Here is a 20,013-nt window from a genome sequence, read left to right on the forward strand (position 1 = left end):
CATATCTCATTAGGTGTATGTGCATCTGTCTATCTATATAGATATTTATATCTGTATATCACATTTTCCTTATACATTTCTGGGAACTGATATGTCTCTTGATGTTCACATTTCAGAGTGATATCTTGATTATCTCCCAAGTCTTTAAAGACATTTCTGGAACGTAAAGCTGACAAAACATTAGCTGAGGGAGACCTAACTAGTTTTAAAAAGGACGTTTATTATATACGATTCAAAGAAAGAAGAATGTGTTCAACAATTACAGGTTTTCTAAAGCAAATGTTCTGAGAAAGGAAATCTCTTCTCACATCTTTAAGAGGAAGAATTAACTCTTATTTTTATTTTTTTATTTTTTGTTTTTACAGCATGTTTTGCTTTCTCTTGACTTTGAAACAGTGGACAAGAAAGTCCAATTTAAGATTTATGTGTAGAGCTGTTCCCTATGGTTAAACAACTAACACTGTCGGAAAAAAAGTATTCATCATTCTTCTTTGGCTTCCACATAATCCAAAATTTTAGAGGGGGAGGGTGGAGATGGAGGTTGACGTTAATCTGCCCCAGGCAAAGAATGTGGTTCAACCAATGTACAGGATACAATGCCTTAAAAAAGTCGGCTGCAGGAACACACCCTCCATTAGTGACTAATAACACCTATCATACTGTTACAGATCACCTAGTTATCTTTGTTTAGCTCACATTACTCATTTTCCACCAAATTCTTTTGGTGAAGGACGCTTCTGAAACAATCCCCACTGGCAGAGCAAACCATCTTGGGTTCTTCGCGCATTCTAGACTCTGGAAGAGGTAAGGGCTTATTATTACATGGGACCACTCGTAGGACCTGCTTTAGGTTTAACAGCATCCATCCCAAATCCAGCATTGAGTTTCTAACCCTCTTTTTTAAAAGACAGTCTGAGGCACTGGGAATTACAGGAATGAGAAAGACACAGTTCCTGTCTTTGCCGAAAACCATTCTAAAAGTATCAATGTACAGTAAAAGGTCAATGATTCTGAGCGTGAAAAGTGCGTATTCAGGGGTGTGGGGTCCGCGGCCCCAAAGCAGCTTCCGTTCTTTGCGATTCAGCTCCCGGGCTCGCCCAGCCCCCCGCGGGCACACTTAACATTTTAATCACGCCTCCGCCCCCACCCTCCGAATTCCTTTCCGGCTGCCGACCCGCGGGGTAGTCCCTTCCAGGCGGCCCCAGCTTATCAGCCCCTGGCCCGGCCACTTCCCGGTCGCGGCCAGGCGAGCCTCCCAAAGTTTCCTGTGACGCCGCCGTCCGCCTCCCGCCCCATCCCGCCCTCACTCCCACCCCCGCAGCCCTGGACGCCGGGTAGAGAGGAGCGGGTCACAGGGACCAGGAGGGCAGTACGAACAGAAGGACCTCGAGACCCCACCCGAGCCGGGTAGCGGACCCAGAGGGCGGCAGCCAGACGCCCACGCCTCCCCATCGCCGCGCCCGCAGCCCCAGGTCCGTGCGCGCCCACCTGGCCTGGAGCCCGAATCCCACCCCTCCGGGTCCAGGGCCAATCGGCCGCGCCCCGCCTCCTGGGAGGTGGGGGAGGAGGGGGTTGGGGGCCGGGCGGCAGCTCCCGCCTCCAGCTGGTGCCCATTGGCTGGGGCCTCGAGGGTGCCCGAAGACCGGAGTGCAGTTTGATTGGCCGCAGAGGCTCGTGACAGCGGCGCCCATTGGCTGTGGCGGCCCCCGTGACGCGGGGTGGCGACTGGCTCCCGGTTCTGAGGGGCTCCTGCTTGTCAGGTTCTAGGTAGGTGAGTTTCGCGCCGCCGGCGGCTGGCGCTGTTGCCTGGGGCAACGCCGAGGGAGGTGGGGGAAGTGGAGGGCAGACAAGCGGAGAACCGGGGCAACACTCCCTGCCCGCAGGGGGGCGCCTGGGACTCAGCCCTGGCTGCGGCGGCTGCGCCGAAGGCTCTTCCTCCGCCCTCGGCCACCCCCCACTCCCGCCCCAGGCTGCAGGGTCTCCCGCCCGTCCTCCACCGGCGGCGGAGCATTCCTGGTTGGGGCTCAGGCCGGGCTGTAGACCCGGCCCGGCAAGGCCGGCCCCTCCCACCAAACCCGGGACTGGAGGCTGAGGGGGCGGGTGCCGGCGCGAAAGGGCTGAGGCGAGCGCAGCAGCCCCGCCCCGTCGCGGGTCGGTGGGCTGCGGGGTGTGGGGCGGAGTAAGCGCTGCTGTGGGCACCACCCATCGCGCCCGCACTCCCTTGTCCTCTAGTGCTTCTCTCCTGGCGTGGTTCTCCAGCTGGGGTGGCTAATCCCACATTGAGGTGTTCCCTCAATGCCATCCTACCTCTCGGGCCCTGAAGTCTTCCTTGACGCGCGCAGCCCGTCCCCAGCCCACCTCCCAAGCATCAGCTTCCCGGCCTCCCGCTTTTGTCCCCCCCCTTCAATCCCTGCTCCTGTCCTGGCCAGAGGTGACCCCCAAGACATAGTCAAGAGAAAAACTATTAAGTGTGAAGCTCATGCAGCAGGGCAATTTCTGCTCTGTAATCTCATTGCCATTTAGGGTTGAGGAGGTGTTTCGAGGCTTAGTTTTCTGCCTCTGTCTTCTATCAACTTTCTGAAACGCTAATTGCGGTTGGTAGAGCCGGGCCGGGTACGTCGTGCACAAATTAACTGTGAGGTTGTAGTTTTTTACTTTGTACGTTTGTGATCTTGATTTTTAGTGCTGTGCAGTCCCAAGTTTAATAATTTATTAAGGCTGGTAGCCTTTCATTTTCTTTCTTAACGGTGAACAGGGCTTTATCTTTCTTTTTTAAATTCGTAAGTAGCTGCGTGTATTCTTAGTGGTCTCACTGTCACTTTGACATAAACTGTTCTAAAGGTGCAGTAGTACCATTTTCCTCTTTCCCAGGTACTTTAAGATAATAAAACTATCCCCAGTGAAGGCACTATGTATTAAAGTGTTTTACAGAAAAATTAATAAAAAGCCAAAACTATTTTAGTGATTAACACTTTAACCTATGGAATGGGAATAGGATTTGAAAAAACCTTGCAAAATGTTATTATTTCACGAATGTAGTGTGGTAGTCTTGGTATACCTTTATAGTCCTTAGAAAGAAATATTCAAGAAGCACTCATCTGTCAGAATGCAAAGAAAGACAATGTAATTTTTGGTAATCCAGGAATCATTTTTGCTAGTACTCTTGAACCAAGAGAACTATACTTCCAAAGGTACTGAGAATATATTAAGAGAATAGGTAGGCATACTTGGAAACCTTTCCCCTGTTTTTTCCTTGAAAGGCTTTTGGTCAAGATCTGTTTCTTTTCTGCACTGATGGTAGGCAGCATTAGATACATACCAGGTAAATGATTTAGGGTCTAGTTAATGCAGCTTCTGCACTACCTTAGGTTGATGTCAGTAGTTTGGAAGTAATAGCTCACACTTTTGGTAGACAAATCACTTTCATTTCATCTTCAACTATTACATTGTTATAACTCTGGTCTGTGAACTTTCAAGCTGCCATTTAATTTTCTTTTTTATTTTACCATAAAAATTTTCAAACAATGAGGTAAGTTTGAATTGTGCAGTAACTACCCAACCACCTACACAGCAATAACAGTTCCCAGATAGCCATTACATATAGTAAATATTAAGGAAAAGGGGACCTGAAATGATCAAATTTGAAAACTGCATACATATATAACCTACCATAATATTGTAAGGAGCTTAATTTCGGCTTGCGATGGAAATAGTGTTTATAAAAACTATAGTGATTTAATTTCCACGAGACTTACAAAGCAGTCTCGTGAATGAGTAAGAAGTCATGTTTGTACATCAGGGCCCAGATGAGTAAATTGCATTTTGATAATAAGAAAAAAAAATCAAATAAACTTGTTATACAAATAAAAGCTTGTTTTAAAATTGGACTCCAATAGTAATAAATGATAGTTTTGTACTTGACTTTTGAATGAGCATCTTCCTCTGAGGACAGGTCTAAAGGACTGTCTTTTTGGATTATTCAGTGTTTCGATTATTAGTGTTTATCGATTATTCAGTGTGTCAATAATAAACTTTTTTTTAGTAGGACTAAAAAGCAAAGTAGAACTTTAGTGGGAACTTTTTTTAGTAGAACTATTTCATGGAAAAGTAATTATCTAGAAACATTTAAGTCAGTATTTTGATAGGACTCAAAACTATCTTGGGTGTTGTTTCATGGTGTTTCTAGAAGAATGTTTTAACACAGAACTTTATAATGAAAGAATAATAAATGAATATAAGTTCATGTATATGTATATTTGTAATTTTTCCATACTTAGGAAATTTCTGCATTATTCGAATCCTGCTTTTTAGTTTTAGTATACCCTAAATGTTTTTCATCCTTAGCTCATTTATATGACTAATTTCTTAAATATTGAAATTAAGAGCTATGTCTCAGAATCTATAGATCTTAGATTGTCTTGATACTATTTCTCCATATCTCATTTGACTTTGGCATGTATGGTTATGTATGGTTAATTTACCACACCCCCTGAGAGATTAAAAAGAATAAGCAGGTCATAGTTTTGGAACTTCAAAAAGAATAAGATGTTTAAATATTTTTTATTGAAGGTCCAGTTTTTTTTTTTTTTTCTTTTACCTCCCTCCCTCCCTCTTTTCTTCTTTCTTTACTATTTTTATCTTTTTTTTTTTTTTAAAGTTAAATACTTTAAAATCAGCTAAATAGACTATAAAGATGGGGTGCCTGGCTGGCTCAGTCAGTAGAACATGGAACTTTTCATCTCAAGGTTATGAGTTCAAGCCCCATGTTGGGTATAGAATTTACATTAAAACAATAACAACAGGGGATGCCTGGGTGGCTCATCGGTTAAGCGGCTGCCTTCAGCTCAAGTCATGATCTCAGGGTCCTGGGATTGAGTTCCGCATCAGGCTCCTTGCTCCGCAGGGAGCCTGCTTCTCCCTCTGCCTCTACCTGCCACTCTGCCTGCCTGTACTCTCTCTATCTCTCTGACAAATAAATAAAATCGTAAAAAAAAAAACCAAAACCCAATAACAACAACAAAAGAGTATAGAGAAGAAAAGTCACCAATAATTCCATGATAGTTAATACTTTGGAAAATTACTGAAACTTTTGTTTCTTCTGTAACATTCCACCTATCATTGCAGTACTATGGTCTTTATTACAGTATATCTGCACCTGCACCTAAACTTGCAGTTCCAGAACTTGAAACTTGGGTACCCTAATATAAAAGAGGGTTCCACACTGGGTGTGGTGCGTAAAAAATGAATTTTGGAACACTGAAAAAAATAAAATTAAATTAAAAAAAAAAAAAAGAAGAAGAGGGCTCCAAGATCTGAAGGAAAAATGGAAAACAATAAATAGAGGACAGATTAGAGTCAGAACAAGAGAAATTAGACAAGCAATTTCCCACTTTTTCTTAGTTTATAAATATAGTTCCCCATGTGAAACTGCTGTATGGCTGACAAAATATGGGACCTCTCAAGTTTTTTCTTTGTGTTCAAAATATCTAGGTCAGATGAAGTTTACTTAGTGCATTTCTGTAAAAATTTTCAGATTTCTCCATTTGGGGGCATATTAAATATTTAGCTTTATAAAATTTATTTTATAAATTTATAAGACTATAAAATTTATAAAATTGTCATGGATGACTTGGAATTATTTCTTAAATATTTATATATACTTATCAAACAATGACTAATAGTCTATATATCCTCACTTATTATAAGCTTGATATCATTTCCTCCTTTTGAAGGTTTTAATTAAAATACGAATATTTTTAATGTAGGTGTTTTTTGCCAGGTTGCAGGGTATAATGAAAGAAGATTCATTTCTTTTGGAGCTAAACTAATCTGGGTTTCAGTCACAAATCAGAATTTCCTTTTGTGGGATCTTGGGCAAGTTATGTAATCTCTTTAAATCATAGTTCCCTCATCTGTAAAATGAGGATGGTAAGATTGCCTCACCAGGTTGTCATGAAGAATGAGACAATCTAGGTAAAATATCTGAATTTAGGAAGTTCTCAACTTTCATATTATTTTCCCTACATGGTAGCTTTAATTTTATCTCTCCTAGTATTTCTGTGTTTATTCTACCATCCTAAAAGTCCCCAAACTTTAGACTTTGGATGTTTAGTAATCTACATTAAGTAAATCGAATAACATTTGTATTTGTACAAAGGAAATAATTAGTATTATCTCCTATTTTCTTAATAGGAGATTATATTTTTCTTAAAAGTGGTACAGAAAAGCAAAAAGTGGTACAGAAAAGTGAAAAGTGGTACAGAAAAGTGAAAAGTGGTACAGAAAAGCAAAATGTCACTTTCTTAAATCTTTAACTAGTATTCCTCCTTTCCTTAAACTGCATTTACTTAACCTGTATAAAACTTAAGCTTTATTTTCGGGGTAATAGTACTTAAAACTCTTAATGTGAGTCTTTTCCTGCTACTACTAATGTGTATGAATATTCTTTAGGGGACTTTATATATATCCCCATTTCAGAATGTGTATTCTATAAGTATAGGATTCTAACTCCTAAAAAACACCCACTTGTAATTTAAATGCATAGACCAGGGTGTCATGAAATAAGCACTGAGCTGAATAAAGAGTTAGGAGTTGGACCACATAGTTTTTATATCTTGTCTGGCAATAAAGCAAAATTTTGTATCTAAGTCAGTGACTCTCAATTTTTTTCCAACTCAAGGACAAGATATTTACATGTATGACGTATTCTAATGTGCAGTTTCCTAGCATGCTATCTGTAATTCCATCTCACCCAACCCCCATACAACAAAGCATATCAGAATGCAAATGACTAAGAGTGATACCATTATGGGGATAAATTTGAATCTATTCTGATGTCTCAAGGAAAACAAGTTATTTAAGAACGTGTATAACTATTATTAGTAGTTGATAATCCTCGAGACACAGTTTACAGTACTTGCGTTGAGACCCAAGTTACTTCTACAGTTCCTGAAATGAATGCCCTTCATTTGTGAGTCTTGTAATGCTACAGAAGAAAAGATTGCTATATTAATTTTATGTAACCAATAATGAAGAGTCTTCATTTAAAAATCAAAATAACTGATAATGAGCATTTCAAAACACGTGAGCAATAACTCCATGGTCTTTATTGTAGATAAAATAGTATGGATTATTCTAGAAATATTGACGTTTTCCAGTATAAACTATTTTGCTTGCAGAAAAGCATTTCTGTAGTGGGACAAATGGTTTTATTTATTTATTTTTAAGAAAGATTTCATTTATTTATTTGACAGAGCAAGGAGTGGGGGAGAGAGACAGACCAAATAGGGGGAACAGCAGAGGGAGAGGGAGAAGCAGATGTCCTGCTGAGCAGGGAGCCCAGCACAAGGCTCAGTCCCAGGACTCTGAGATCATGACCTGAGCCAAAGGCAGATGCTTAACCTACTCAGCCACCCAGACACCATAGGACAAATGGTTTTAGGAGAAAGGGAAGCCCTTAATGCTAGAATATTTATACTCTAGGTGTTTAGTGTATAAAAATGCTCTTTACACTGATTCATTCAGAAAAGTATCTTTAAAATTACATTGCTGTGCTTTTAAATAGGTCATCCAGAATGGATGTAGTATATATAATATACAGTTAGAGGTGAAAACTTAGAAAACCGATGTTTATTGAATCCTTGACATTAGCAAGTGGTATTTCTCCAAAGTTTTGTGGATGTAGGATATAACTATCTCCATAAAATACCATCAAATTTAATTGAAAATTTTAAGTGATCCCTTCAGACCCATAACAATTCTATTGTTAAATAATTTTTTGCTTCTAAAATGAAGTCTAGATAATTTTGCATTACATCATTAGTATGTATTACAGAAAAGGTTCTCATTTTTTACTCTTGTGTCCTGGGGTTTGCAGAATAAGAATATTTCTGATTTGATCAGAAAGGCTGCTGCATTGTCACAAAGATGAAGAGTTAGTTCGTGGACTTGCAATATCTAACACTTGCTGTTGTTTCTTCGATATGTTGTCCTTGGAGTTGAACACTTCTGTAGTTCTGTCCTTTCCGCTCTTTGAGTATTCAGTTTGGCAGGACTTCCCAAGCTTCTCTTGCTAGCTGGTCCGGGCTTTATTGTTAATACCACGTTATACAAAGGAAAAGTCATTTGATTCTTACTAATATTCAGTTTGGATCATAACTGTATCCGTATCTTCTCTAGTTGCCATACCACTTCTTCATGAAAATGTTTATACAGTGTCTCTACCTTCTCTTGAACTATATTTCCTTCAGAATCACATGCTTTGTGTATATTTTCTTATATAGGTTAACCATTATTTCAGCTTTCATTAAGGTTTTTCAGATTTTCTAGGAGCAAAGGAAACATTCTCAAGCAACACCTATTTTTTAGTATGCAGTCTGTGGTTTATGGTAGACTTCTAATGATGCAGATCCAGTCACTGTCACATTTCATATCCATTCTGAATTTATTCTAAATGTATATATTCTGGTAAGTATCATCACTTTGTGAGGCCTTTTAGCTCCCTATGTATTGAATAAATTGGCACTAGTAAAGTAATTAAAGAGATCTAAACAATGCATTTGTCTCAGATAATTATTAATGACAACTTGCTAGTTCACTATTCTGATTATTTATAAAGTTATATTGAACAAAGCATAGGGTCTTTTTTCATTTTTTAAAAAATATTTCACTTATTTATTTTTGAGAGAGAGAGAGAGCATGAGCAGAGGGAAGGAGTAGAGGGAGAGGGAGAAGCAGACTCCCCGCTGAGTAGGGAGCCGGATGCAGGGCTCAATCCCAGGACACCAGAATCGTGACCTGAACTGAAAGCAGACGCTTAACTGACTGAGCCACCTAGGTGCCCCCTGGGATCTTTATCTAGGTTTATATATAACAGAAAATTTTTACAAAGCAAGAAACTGATTCCTTTCTCTTACTACTGATATATACAAGTATGTATATATGTGTACAAATAATATAACATATTGTGTTAAAATTATTTGTTCATATATTTACTTTTTTTCTTCCCTCTTGAACATTTTAACCTTCAAGGTAGAAACAGTTTCTGTCAGTAGAAGTTTTTGAGTAAATTACATGGCTTCAGACACTGTTATGGGAGAGGGGCATTAACATTTGTTTGGTGCCTGCTGAAAGTGTTACACACTTTTTAAAAAAAAATTTATTTATTTGACAGAGATCACAAGTAGGCAGAGGCAGGCAGAGAGTGTGGGGGGACAGGAAGCAGGCTCCCTTCTGAGCAGAGAACCTGATGCGGGGCTTGATCCAGCAACCCTGAAATCATGACCTGAGCAGAAGGCAGAGGCTTAACCCACTGAGCCACCCAGGCGTCCCTATTAGACACTTTTTATGCATTTGTTTGATTTTCTTGACAACTCTGTAAATTGGATAGCTTGTTTTTTCTTTCTTTCTTTTTTTAAGGTTTTACATATTTATTTTTCAGAGCGAGAGAGCAGGCACAAGCAGGGGGAGGGGCAAGCAGAGGGAGAAGCATGCTCCCTGCTGAGCAAGGAGCCTGATGTAGGACTTGATCCCAGGACAGTGGGATTGTGACCCGAACCAAAGGCAGATGCTTCACCCACTGAGCCACCCAGGCGTCCCTAGCTTTTTTTTTTTTTTTTCTTTTTAATATTTTTTTTATTTATTTGTCAGAGATACAGTGAGAGTGAGAGAGTGAGTGAGCACAAGCAGGGGAAGTGGCAGGCAGAGGGAAAGGGAAAAGTAGGTCCCCCGCTTAGCTGGGAGCCCGATGCGGGACTTGATCCCAGGATCCTGGGATCATGACCTAAGCTGAAGGCAGATGCTTAATCGAATGAGCCACCCAGGTGTCCCCCTAGCTTGTTTTTTCTTTTTGTGATCTGAAACCATTGTCAGATCACATACTATATCCTAGGAGACCCAGCTATAAAGTGTTAACTGGGTTTTGAACTTAGTTCTTTTATATGCTAAACCTGAAATGAATGGAAATGGTAAATGTCTAAATATAATAAACCATCAGCAAACCTGGATTTGACAGCAGTTTAAACTATCTGGAAGTGATTCTAAAGGTCCGTGTTGAAATATTTGCAGTTTTGCTCCAGTGAATTATTATCAGAAGTGAGATCCTCTCGTATGTGCATGACCCTAGCTAACTGCCCAATGTTTACATCTTGTCTTGGCTTTGTTTTCTGCTTGAGGTTGCCGTATATTATAACTTTTGTCAAGCGATCAAACATTGTTTCTTTGTAAAAAAAAAATTTCCTGAAAAAAAAAAATCAGCTGTTGGAAATAAAGAAAAAGTAAATAAGTCTAAGGAAGTGGTAGATGTTAGCCAGAAAGTAGATATTTTAGAGTAAGTGTAAAAATGGGATGTTGAATCCAGTGAGTCTTTGACGTGGTTGTGAATCAGTCTGCCACACCTAGGAAAACAAAACTTGACTTGTGAAGCATTGTTACTGAGTATGCCAGCTCTGTCAAAAATTCTCATGGTTTTAGACAGATTTCTTGAAAATGTCAGGGATTTTATATTCATAAATCCTGTCACACTTCCCTTCTCTGTCACTGTTAATATTTGAAAGAGATCTGACTTTATAAATAGCTGCTCCTTTTTGGAAGTTAATGTAGTTCTTACAAATATCTTAAAACATTAACTTGAATAGTAGTATCCTCACTTATAGGATAGTATAGGTGTCCTCAGAGTTTCACAGTTAATTATTACAGAAGAGTAGCTAGACCTTGGTGATGGGCTTTTTCTATTCTGATTTCTCTTTTGTAGTTTGGAGCCTGTGGTTTGATTTACCCTATGGCTGGAACTGGCGTTCTAGAATCGAAGCGTCTTGACTTAGAGACACTTGCTTTTATTATATATAGTAATACAGTTTTTGGAGGAGGGCAAAGGTGGTAAAGAAAGAGACATGTCCTCAAGTAGGTCTACATTATAGAAATAATTCAGAAATGTTTCGTGTAACATGAGAGGTGGGTTGTACAGGAGCAGGAGAGAGAGCAGGAGGACATATGACTCTTCCTTTTTTGGTCATGCAACAAGTGTTATTAGAGTACTCACTCCATGTAAGGACTTACCTTATGGCTCCAGATAATTATAAAATAAAGAGAAGTTTCAGACTGTTTTCCTGAAAGAGAGTATGATGTAGTGGAAAGAGCATTCATATTAGAACCAGACCTGCCTAGGGTTGAATCACCACTACCAGTTATTTGTTGTATGAATTTAGGCAAATAATTTAGCTCTTATAGCTTTAGCTTTTCTCATTTGAAAGTCACCTATCAGTTTCTCTGATAAACTGATGATAATATTAAAATTTTCAGTTCGTTCTAGTTGCATGAGATCAAAACCCTACCCATACTAGCTTGGGCCACTGGCTCAAACAGGAGTGTGCTTCTTCAAATGCAGATGGTTTTAAGGGTTTGAACAGTGATCTCATTACATACTCAGTGGCTTTCTCTTGTGTTACAGGGACTTTCAGGTAGGTTTTCTCCATATGGCACCCTCTGATGGCTCTAGGCTTACAATCCTTCAGTTTAGCAGGCCCAATGTAAAAAAATGTTTCTCTTACCCATAGTTTTAGTATAAATCCTGGGATTACATCTCATTGAAGGAATTGGGTCATGTTTCCATCCTTGATGTCTGTGGTCAGAGGGATAGCATCTGATAATAGGCCATATCTGGATCCAGTACAAATTGCTGGCACTGGGAGTAGGAAGTATGGTCACTTCCATGGTCTGAATCATGTGGACCAAGGTCACTGACGGAAAGACTGCAGTGTGACTTGACTGTGGGGAGGGACAGTGGATGCTGGGCAAGCATAACCAGGAGATTCACTATAATCCTCCCAGTGTGCATTCATATCCTTCCACACATATGCAGCCTTGAATAAAATGCCCTCATCTGACTTAATGCAAATTTTTCACTTACAACTTCCAATACCTTTACACCAGCCCCCCAGCAAAGGAAGGCGACTCAAAGACTCATTTAAGTACTGCATCTAACTTTGAGTCTAAGATCTTTGGGTAATTTCTCTCAGTTCTGTTTGCATAGATAACCTTAGGGTCTAGGAACTTATGGTTAGATGATAAATATAACCAGTTGTAATAAAGCTTGTGTTCAGTGGTAGAAGAAAAATAGCATAAAGACAATAAAAACTCTCAATTAAGGAAGAGAAAAAAGAAAAACATCCCACAGAGATTTTCCATTCCATGACAAGTGCATGTTTCATGATAGGTGTGGCAAGGACTTTTTGCCCTGGCAGTGGAAGAAGATTTTTGATCAGCCAATATGGCTGTTTTTGGTTCTGCCACCTGGGAAGGTCTTTTTTTTGTTTTCTTTTCTTCTAGTTACGGCCAAGATGAGCATTGAGAGATTCCTGTACTGGGGACTGCATTGCCTCAATGGCTCTCTTTTGATGAGGTTTTGGGGTCACAGGAGCTATTTTAGAGGTTGAGCAATAACAAATCTTTGTTGGGAGTTTCTTAGGCAATACAACTTTTTATAAACTTAGTGTTTTATTTATTTGTATTTGATCAACTTCTCTCAAGTACCTAAAGTCTGAATCCTAGTTCTTGAACAAATCATTGCCTGGTAGGCCTCTAAACTATTTGCCTATCACTGTAACCCAGTGTTTCCACATCATGGGGCAATTCTTACCTCAGGGGACATTTGGCAATGTCTGGAGATATCTTTGTTTCATAATGGGAGGCTGGGACAGGGGAAGTAGGTAGATGTTGCTAGCATTGAGTAGGTAGATCCCAATAATACTGTTAAACATCCTACAATGGACAGGACAGCCTCCTACAACAGAGAATTTTCCAGTTGAAAATGCCAGTAATAGTGAGTTGAGAAACCATGTAGATCCTAGATTTCACAGTTTTCTTGTTGGCTTCTTTTTCTAGCCATTGAGACCATTGTCTCTGGGTAATAACTCAGAGCTAATTTGTCCCTGCTTCCAGGATGTGTCACAGTGGATAGTCCTTTTTTTCTTTCTTTTGAAGATTGATTTATGTATTTGAGAGAGAGAGAGAGAAAACACGAGTGGGGAGAGGGGCAGAGGGAGAGGGAGAAAGAGAATCTCAAGCAGACCCTCTGCTGAGTGCTGAGTCAGATGCGGGGCTTGATCTCCTGACCCTGAGATCATGACCTGAGCTGAAACCGGGAATCAGGTGCTTTACCGATTGAGCCACCCAGGCACCCTGTGGATGGTTCTTTATAATGAGTAAATATGCTAGGGTGCTTGGGGATGGGCCTGGAGCATTAAGCTTCTCTCATATTTTGTTTTTGTGTGGTTAAATGCTCTAATTTTAGTTTAGAGATATTTAATTTTCATCCCTGTAAATTGCAAGATTATCAGCCGTCTTGGATTTGTAATGAAAGACTGAAAGATTTTCTTTTCTTTTTCTTTTTTTCTAAAGCTTTTATTTACTTATTTGACAGAGAGACACAGCAAGAGAGGGAACACAAGCAGGGGGAGTGGGAGAGGAGGAAGCAGGCTTCCTCCCGAGCGGAGAGTCTGAAGCAGGGCTCAATCCCAGCATCCCGAGACCATGACCTGAGCTGAAGGCTGATGCCCAATGACTGAGCCACCCAGGTGCTCCAAGATTTTCTTTTATTAAGAATTTACTCTGTGTGCCTGGGTGGCTCAGTCAGTTAAGTGTCTGCCTTCGGCTGGGGTCATGATCCCGGGATTCCGGGATTGACCCTGTGTCACGCTCTCTGCTTAATGGGCAGCCTGCTTCTCCCTCTCTCTCTGCTGCTCTCCCGTGCTTGTGATCTCTCTCTGTGTCAGGGGGAAAAAAAAAAGACTTCACTCAAAGTGTGCTTCTTTTTAAAATGAACTTACTGAAGGCTGTGGCATAGTTGACAATATACCAGTATCCTAACATTTTTTTATTAAGTATGCTATCCTTAGTAGGCCCATAGTCCAGTTTAGAAGAGGTGCCAGTTTGCCGGCGGCTTTGCTGATTAAGGATTGCTGACTTCTCGTCCTACAATAGAGGGATACCTAGTACCCTCCACTTTCTGCTGTTGACTCAGTTCCACATTTTAGGGCTGTCACTTGTATTACCTGATTTCTGGCATAAATTTTATAGTTGTCAGGTTTCTTTTATATTGTAGTCTAGAAAACTAGTTAAAAAAATTAATCCTTCCCATATCTGTAGGTGGCACCTCCATATTTTTTTTAAAGATTTTATTTATTTATTTGATAGACAGAGATCATAATAGGCAGAGAGGCAGGCAGAGAGAGAGGAAGGGAAGCAGGCTCCCCACTGAGCAGAGAGCCTGATGTGGGGCTCAATCCCAGGACTCTGGGATCATGACCTGAGCTGAAGGCAGAGGCTTTAAGCCACTGAGCCACCCAGGCACCCTCCATCCTTTTTTTTGATCAGACCCTAAACCTTGAAGTTATTTATCCTTGACTCTTTTTCTTTTATTTCCACTACACAGTAATTCAGCATACTTTGTTGCCTTTAAAATATATATGAAATCTGACCAAGTTCTCATCCCCTCTATTTGGAGTTCACTCTGATTCAACACCATCTGTCCTCTCTTCTGTGTAACTCCTAACAAGGTTCCCTGCTAGTACTTGGGCTCTCAGAAAATTAGACTCAGAATATTAGTGTCATCCTTTTAAAAAATAAGAAATAATTTCTTTCCTCAGAATCTTGCAGTGGCTTCCCGTGTAACTCAGAGTAGAAGTTCAAGACCCCATAATGAGCTAGTTTTTGTGGTCTTGCTCTTCCTTCTTCACGCAGGATCTTTCTCTGAACTCAGATTTTTCTATTGTCTCTACTATGCAGGCCTCCTTGCTTGATCTTAAACAAGTGCTTCACACTTACTATTACCCTAGACTGGAATGCTCTTCTCCAGATATCCATGTGACTTCCTTTGTTATCTCCCTTAGGCCCTGGCTCAAATATCACTTTATGTTCTAAGTCTTTGATCAGCTAACATCAGTTTGTAATTGCCTCCCTCTCCCATACTTCTTGTTACCTTTTTCTGCTTTGTTTTTTCTTTTCCTTCTTTAATTTTATTATTTTTTTAAAATTTAAGTTCGATTAGTTAATATATAGTGCATTATTGGTTTCAGTGGTAGAGTTCAGTGATTCATCAGTCTCATAATACCCAATGCTCATTACATTGCACGCCCTCCTTAATGTCCATCACCTAGTTACCCGCCCTACCCTTTCCCCTTCGGCAACCCTCAGTTTGTTTCCTATGATTTAGAGTCTCTTATAGTTTGTCTCCCTCTCTCATTTCATCTTGTTTTATTTTCCCCTATTATATTTCGAGGAGTTGACCTATTTTTACTGATTTTGAGGGGAGTTCTCTGTGCCTCCTGTACATGAATGCCTGTTTCTTTCCCCAGATTAGGGAGGTCCTCAGCTTTTGTTTGCTCCAGTATACCTTCTGCTTCCCCCTCCTTTCTTTTCTCTTCTCCTAGAATCCCAGTTATTCTAGTATTTTGCTTTATGGTATCATTTATCTCTCAAATTCTCTCCTCATGATCCAGTAGTTGTTTAACTCTCTTTTTTTCACCTTCTTTATTCTCCATCATTTGGTCTTCTATATCACTAATTCTCTTTTCAGCCTAATTTATCCTAGCAGTTAGAACCTCCATTTTTTACTGCATCTTATTGATAGCCTTTTTAATTTCAACTTGATTAGATTTTAGATTTTAGTTATTTTATTTTTCCAGAAAGGGATTCTCTGTTGTCTTCTATGCTTTTTTCAAGCCCAGCTAGTATCTTTTTTTTCCCTTAAAAGATTTTATTTATTTATTTGAGATAGAGCGTGAGCAAGCAAGAGAGAGAGAGAGAGAGTGCGCACATATGCCCAAGTGGGGGGAGAGGGAGAAGCAGACTCCCCACCAAGCAGGGAGCCTGATGCAGGGTTCTATCCCAGGGCCCTGGGATAATGATCTGAGCTGAAGGCAGACACTTACCCGACTGAGCCACCCAGGCATCCCTGCCCAGCTAGTATCTTTATAATCATTATTTTGAATCCTAATTCCAACATGTTACTTATATCCATACTGATTAAGTCCCTGGCAGTCAATACTGCCTCTTGTTCTCTTTTTTTGAAGGGAGTTTTTCTATATTGTTGTTCTGTTCAGAGAAAAATAGATAAATGAGAGAACAAAATACTAATATAGCAATAACGACCCCAGAGAAATATACAGTAAACAAATCAGAAGACACTTGAAACTGAAAAAGAAAAAAAACTAAAAATAAAAAAGAGAGAGAGAGAGAATATAATCAGGCGAACAGAACAGAGCAATACACTGGATCCTGTGTGTATTTTGGTCTGTTTGTTAGAAAACTGGATCTCAAAATTGTAAAGAAAGAGAAACTTATATATGTATAAAAATAAAATTAAATACAATGTAAGGATAGAATGTAACTGTAAAAATGAAAATTAAAAGAAAAAAAGAAGAGTATAGATGAAGAGTATAGGTGAATAGAACAGAGCAATACACTATATCCTGGGTGTATTTTGGTCTGTTTGTTAGAAGAAACTACATCCCAAAATTATAAAGAAAGAAAGAAAGAAAGAAAGAAAGAAAGAAAGAAAAAAATATATATGTGTATATATATATACACTCAAAAATTGATTACATTGAAAGGATAGAATGTAAAGATGAAAATTTAAAAAGACTCAAATAAAAAAAGAGATAATATCATTAGACAGGTGAAGAGAATGGAGCAATACACTAGATTCTGGGTATATTTTGGGTCAGTTTGTCAGAAGAAACTACCTCCCAAAATTTTAAAGAAAGAAAAAATATATATATGTATATATATACATGCATATATATATATATATATATATATATATATATAGTTAAATACAATGAAAGAATAGAATATAACTGTAAAAATGTAAATTAAAAAAGGCTTAAAGAGTTGACAAAATAAGAAACTGGTTGAAAAAGAAAACGAAAAAAAAAATTGAAAGACTAAAGAGAGAAAAACCATGAATTATACTATTATACTATTTTTTCCTAGCGCTGGAGTTTTGCAGTTCTGTGTGATACGTAAACTTGGTCTTAGCTGGATGTTCTTACTCATCTTCTGGGGAGGGGCCTGTTGCCCTGATGCTTAGGTGTCTTTGCCCCAGGTAGAATTGTACCTCCCTTGCCCAGGGGGCCAAGTTAAGTGCAAGTGACTCCTGATTGCTTTATGTGGCTTTTGTTCCCTGAAGGCTTTCTGTGCTGCTTTAGAAAATGAGAATGAAAATGGCAGCCTCCCAGTCTCCAGCCCTGGACCTGAGAGCTCGGGCTTCTCTCCTCCATGTGCCCTCAGGGAAAAGCAGTCAGTTATTCCTGTCTCCCTGGTCTCCCTCTGCACTCCATGCTTATCCAGTCTGTGACCCAGGATTTCTACCTCAGGCTCGTGACCCCACATCGATTCTTCAGACCCTGCATACTCCTGTAAGCATGCTTCTGCACTGTTCCTGCAGGGTGAGGGGAGGAGGTCTCCCTGTGGTTCTGCTGCTTGCTGGGGCCCTCCTCCGAGAGCAGTGGCTGGACTGTGCTGCAAGGGTTTGTGGTTTATGGTGACCCAGAGCTGAGAGCCCACTCCTGGCCTTGCTGATTGCAGCCAGCTTCCCTGATCTGATGTCTGGGAACTCCTCCTGGTCTTCCTGAGACCACACTATTCCACTTAGGATTCTGCCCTATTTTGTCACCAGAGTGCCTTTCAGGCAGGAATGTTCCTCACCTGAGCAGACTTCTGAAAGTTCCCATGTTGTGCTCTGCTGCTATATCACTTTCCAGTAACTGGCTTAGGGAGGCTCCTCCCCACCCCTTCCACAGTTTATCTTCCCATATATCGCCCCAGATTCACTTCACTTATCCACAGGCCCTACCTTGCAGAAAGTGGCCACTTTTCTATTTGTAGAGCTATAACTATTCTTTTCTTTCATCTCTGTTTGAGTTTGCAGGCGTTCAGAGTGATTTGATAGATCTAGCTGAATTCCTGGGACCAGACAAAACTAAGGTCTCCTACTCCTCTGCCATCTTGGAGATCATTTTCGTTTCTTTTTTCAGATTTATTCATTTATTTTAGAGAGAGTGGGGGCAGGTAGGGTCAGCGGGAGAGAGTCTGGAGCAGACTCTGCACTGAGCATAGAACCTGACGTGGGGCTCAATCTCAGGACTCTGAGATCATGACCTGAACCAAAACCAAGGGTGGTACACTTAACCAACTGCACCACCCAGGCCTTCTTCCTGCTTTTTCTTGATAGCACTTATCAGGACTTTATACTATGTATTTTATGTATTCATTTTGTGTTTTGTTTTTTCTTTAGAATACAGTCTCCATGGGGGAGGAATTTTTGTCCGAGATGTTTTGTAGGAAAGTGCATGGCATATCACTAAATAGGCTCTCAGCAAATATTTGTTGAAAGAATTAATTAAAAAAGGTAATTTATTGCTGCATGTAACTATTAAGTCTGAAACACTTGTAGAACTGAAATTACCCTATAGAGGGAGAGAGATTATTCATTAAGCAAATCTCTCCAGAGGAGAATGGGAAACTGTTTTTAGGTTTAGTGCCCTAGAATATAAATAAATATAAGAAAAAAAATATAAAGTAACATAAGAAATATGAGAAAAAAAATATAGGTAAATACCTTCCAGGGGAGGGAAAGAGAGGGGTTTATTTCTCCAGAGCTTATTGGAGGTCTCTGTCTTTAGGGATACATGCTCTCTAGCTTCCAAGGCTGGATATTGTGCAATTATTCTTGTAGTACCTTTTGCTCAGAAGCCTCTGGTTGTGCAGGAACATGGGAAATCCAGAGAGAATTGTTTCTCAGCAGCAATTCCAAAATTCTAGAATCTAACATCTATTCACACTAGAATTCACCTGAACTCAAGTGTGATTAGATCAAGGGACGAAATATTTTCAGAGCTTTCATTTCTCTGTCCATGTCTTGGCTTTTGTTTTCTCTGGGTTGGCTCTCTGACAAGTTGGCATCTACTGCATTCTTTCAGTTTGCAACCTCAGCCAAAAGAGAACTTTCTGATTAGTTCTGGCAAAAATTTTGGGACTGAGTTTTAGTTGTCCAGTTGGGTCACATACCCATTCCTGAACTCTTCTTGGGGAAGGAAATATACTGATTGTCCAGGCCTGGGTTATGTACCTATTCTAGGAACTTTGTGCTTATTTCAGGAACCTGAGAGAGGGAATGGTTAGTGTCACTCAAACTACATGGCTTCAAAATAAGGGAAGGTAGTTCAACAGAAGAAAATTGGGATGCTGCTACCAAAAGAAAGGGAATAAGATATAACACAGCTCTGTCACCTGTATGAACTTGCAACCCAAACTGGTTAAAAAACCCCCAACAACATAGAATCTTGTTATATATATATGTATGTATATGTGTATGTGTGTGTGTGTGTGTGTGTGTATTTATAGGCATCACTGCCTCATGATTTTTCATCATACTACATCATGAACAAGAAATTTTCTGTGAAAACATGATTTTAAATGGATGTAAAATTATATTTAAATTTATCACTTCATTTTAGATATTTGGCTTACCAGAATTAAATTTTGGTTGATCACAATTGGGTGTTACCTATTAGAGAAGTAAGAGGGGTAGAGGTAGGAAAGAGAAGTATGCACCATGAGTGTGAGAGAGCAAGGGAGATGCCCAAGACGTAATTTAAGACTGGCTTTCTGGGTCATGCGGCTACAGGGTGGCACTGGTATGACCCTGAGAGTGAAATGCACCCTAGGCACCCCTCTTGCCTCACGAAGAGAGGCACAGTTAAGGAATAGGGACTATATTTTTACTATGATTGTGAGTTAAAGATGGTAGCCTATGTAGTTGGTGAAGTTGGTGGGGAATATTAAGGTGCACAAAAAAGTAGTTATTACGCATTTTCAACTTGTCTATAGGAATCTTTGCTGAGTTCTGATGAGAATGGTAATATTTTTGAGATAACATAAGGAATATAAGTTTTACTCATAGTTTTATACTAGTTTGAAGAAAGAAATGTTCCATTTAGAAATGCCACCAAGGAA

The 20,013-nt window shown here is 39.8% G+C and overlaps 1 protein-coding gene across 8 annotated transcripts in view; it reads left to right on the top strand.

Annotated features, from left to right (window-relative positions):
* Positions 1 to 733: 733 nt before the first annotated feature.
* Positions 734 to 20,013, top strand: part of FER (FER tyrosine kinase) — a 465,352-nt gene continuing 446,072 nt past the window's right edge. For 2 of the 8 annotated variants that reach the window (XR_007127415.1, XM_047729745.1), the window contains exon 1: positions 1,301 to 1,767. The gene's annotated coding sequence lies outside the window, so the exon portion shown is untranslated. Of the gene's footprint in view, positions 805 to 1,300; positions 1,768 to 19,270; positions 19,290 to 20,013 lie in introns of those variants that run through there. The other 6 variants (XM_047729738.1, XM_047729742.1, XM_047729739.1 and 3 more) reach the window with 5 other exon arrangements.

This window comes from Lutra lutra, chromosome 5 (assembly GCF_902655055.1).
Source record: "Lutra lutra chromosome 5, mLutLut1.2, whole genome shotgun sequence".
In the NCBI taxonomy this organism is placed as follows: domain Eukaryota; kingdom Metazoa; phylum Chordata; class Mammalia; order Carnivora; family Mustelidae; genus Lutra; species Lutra lutra.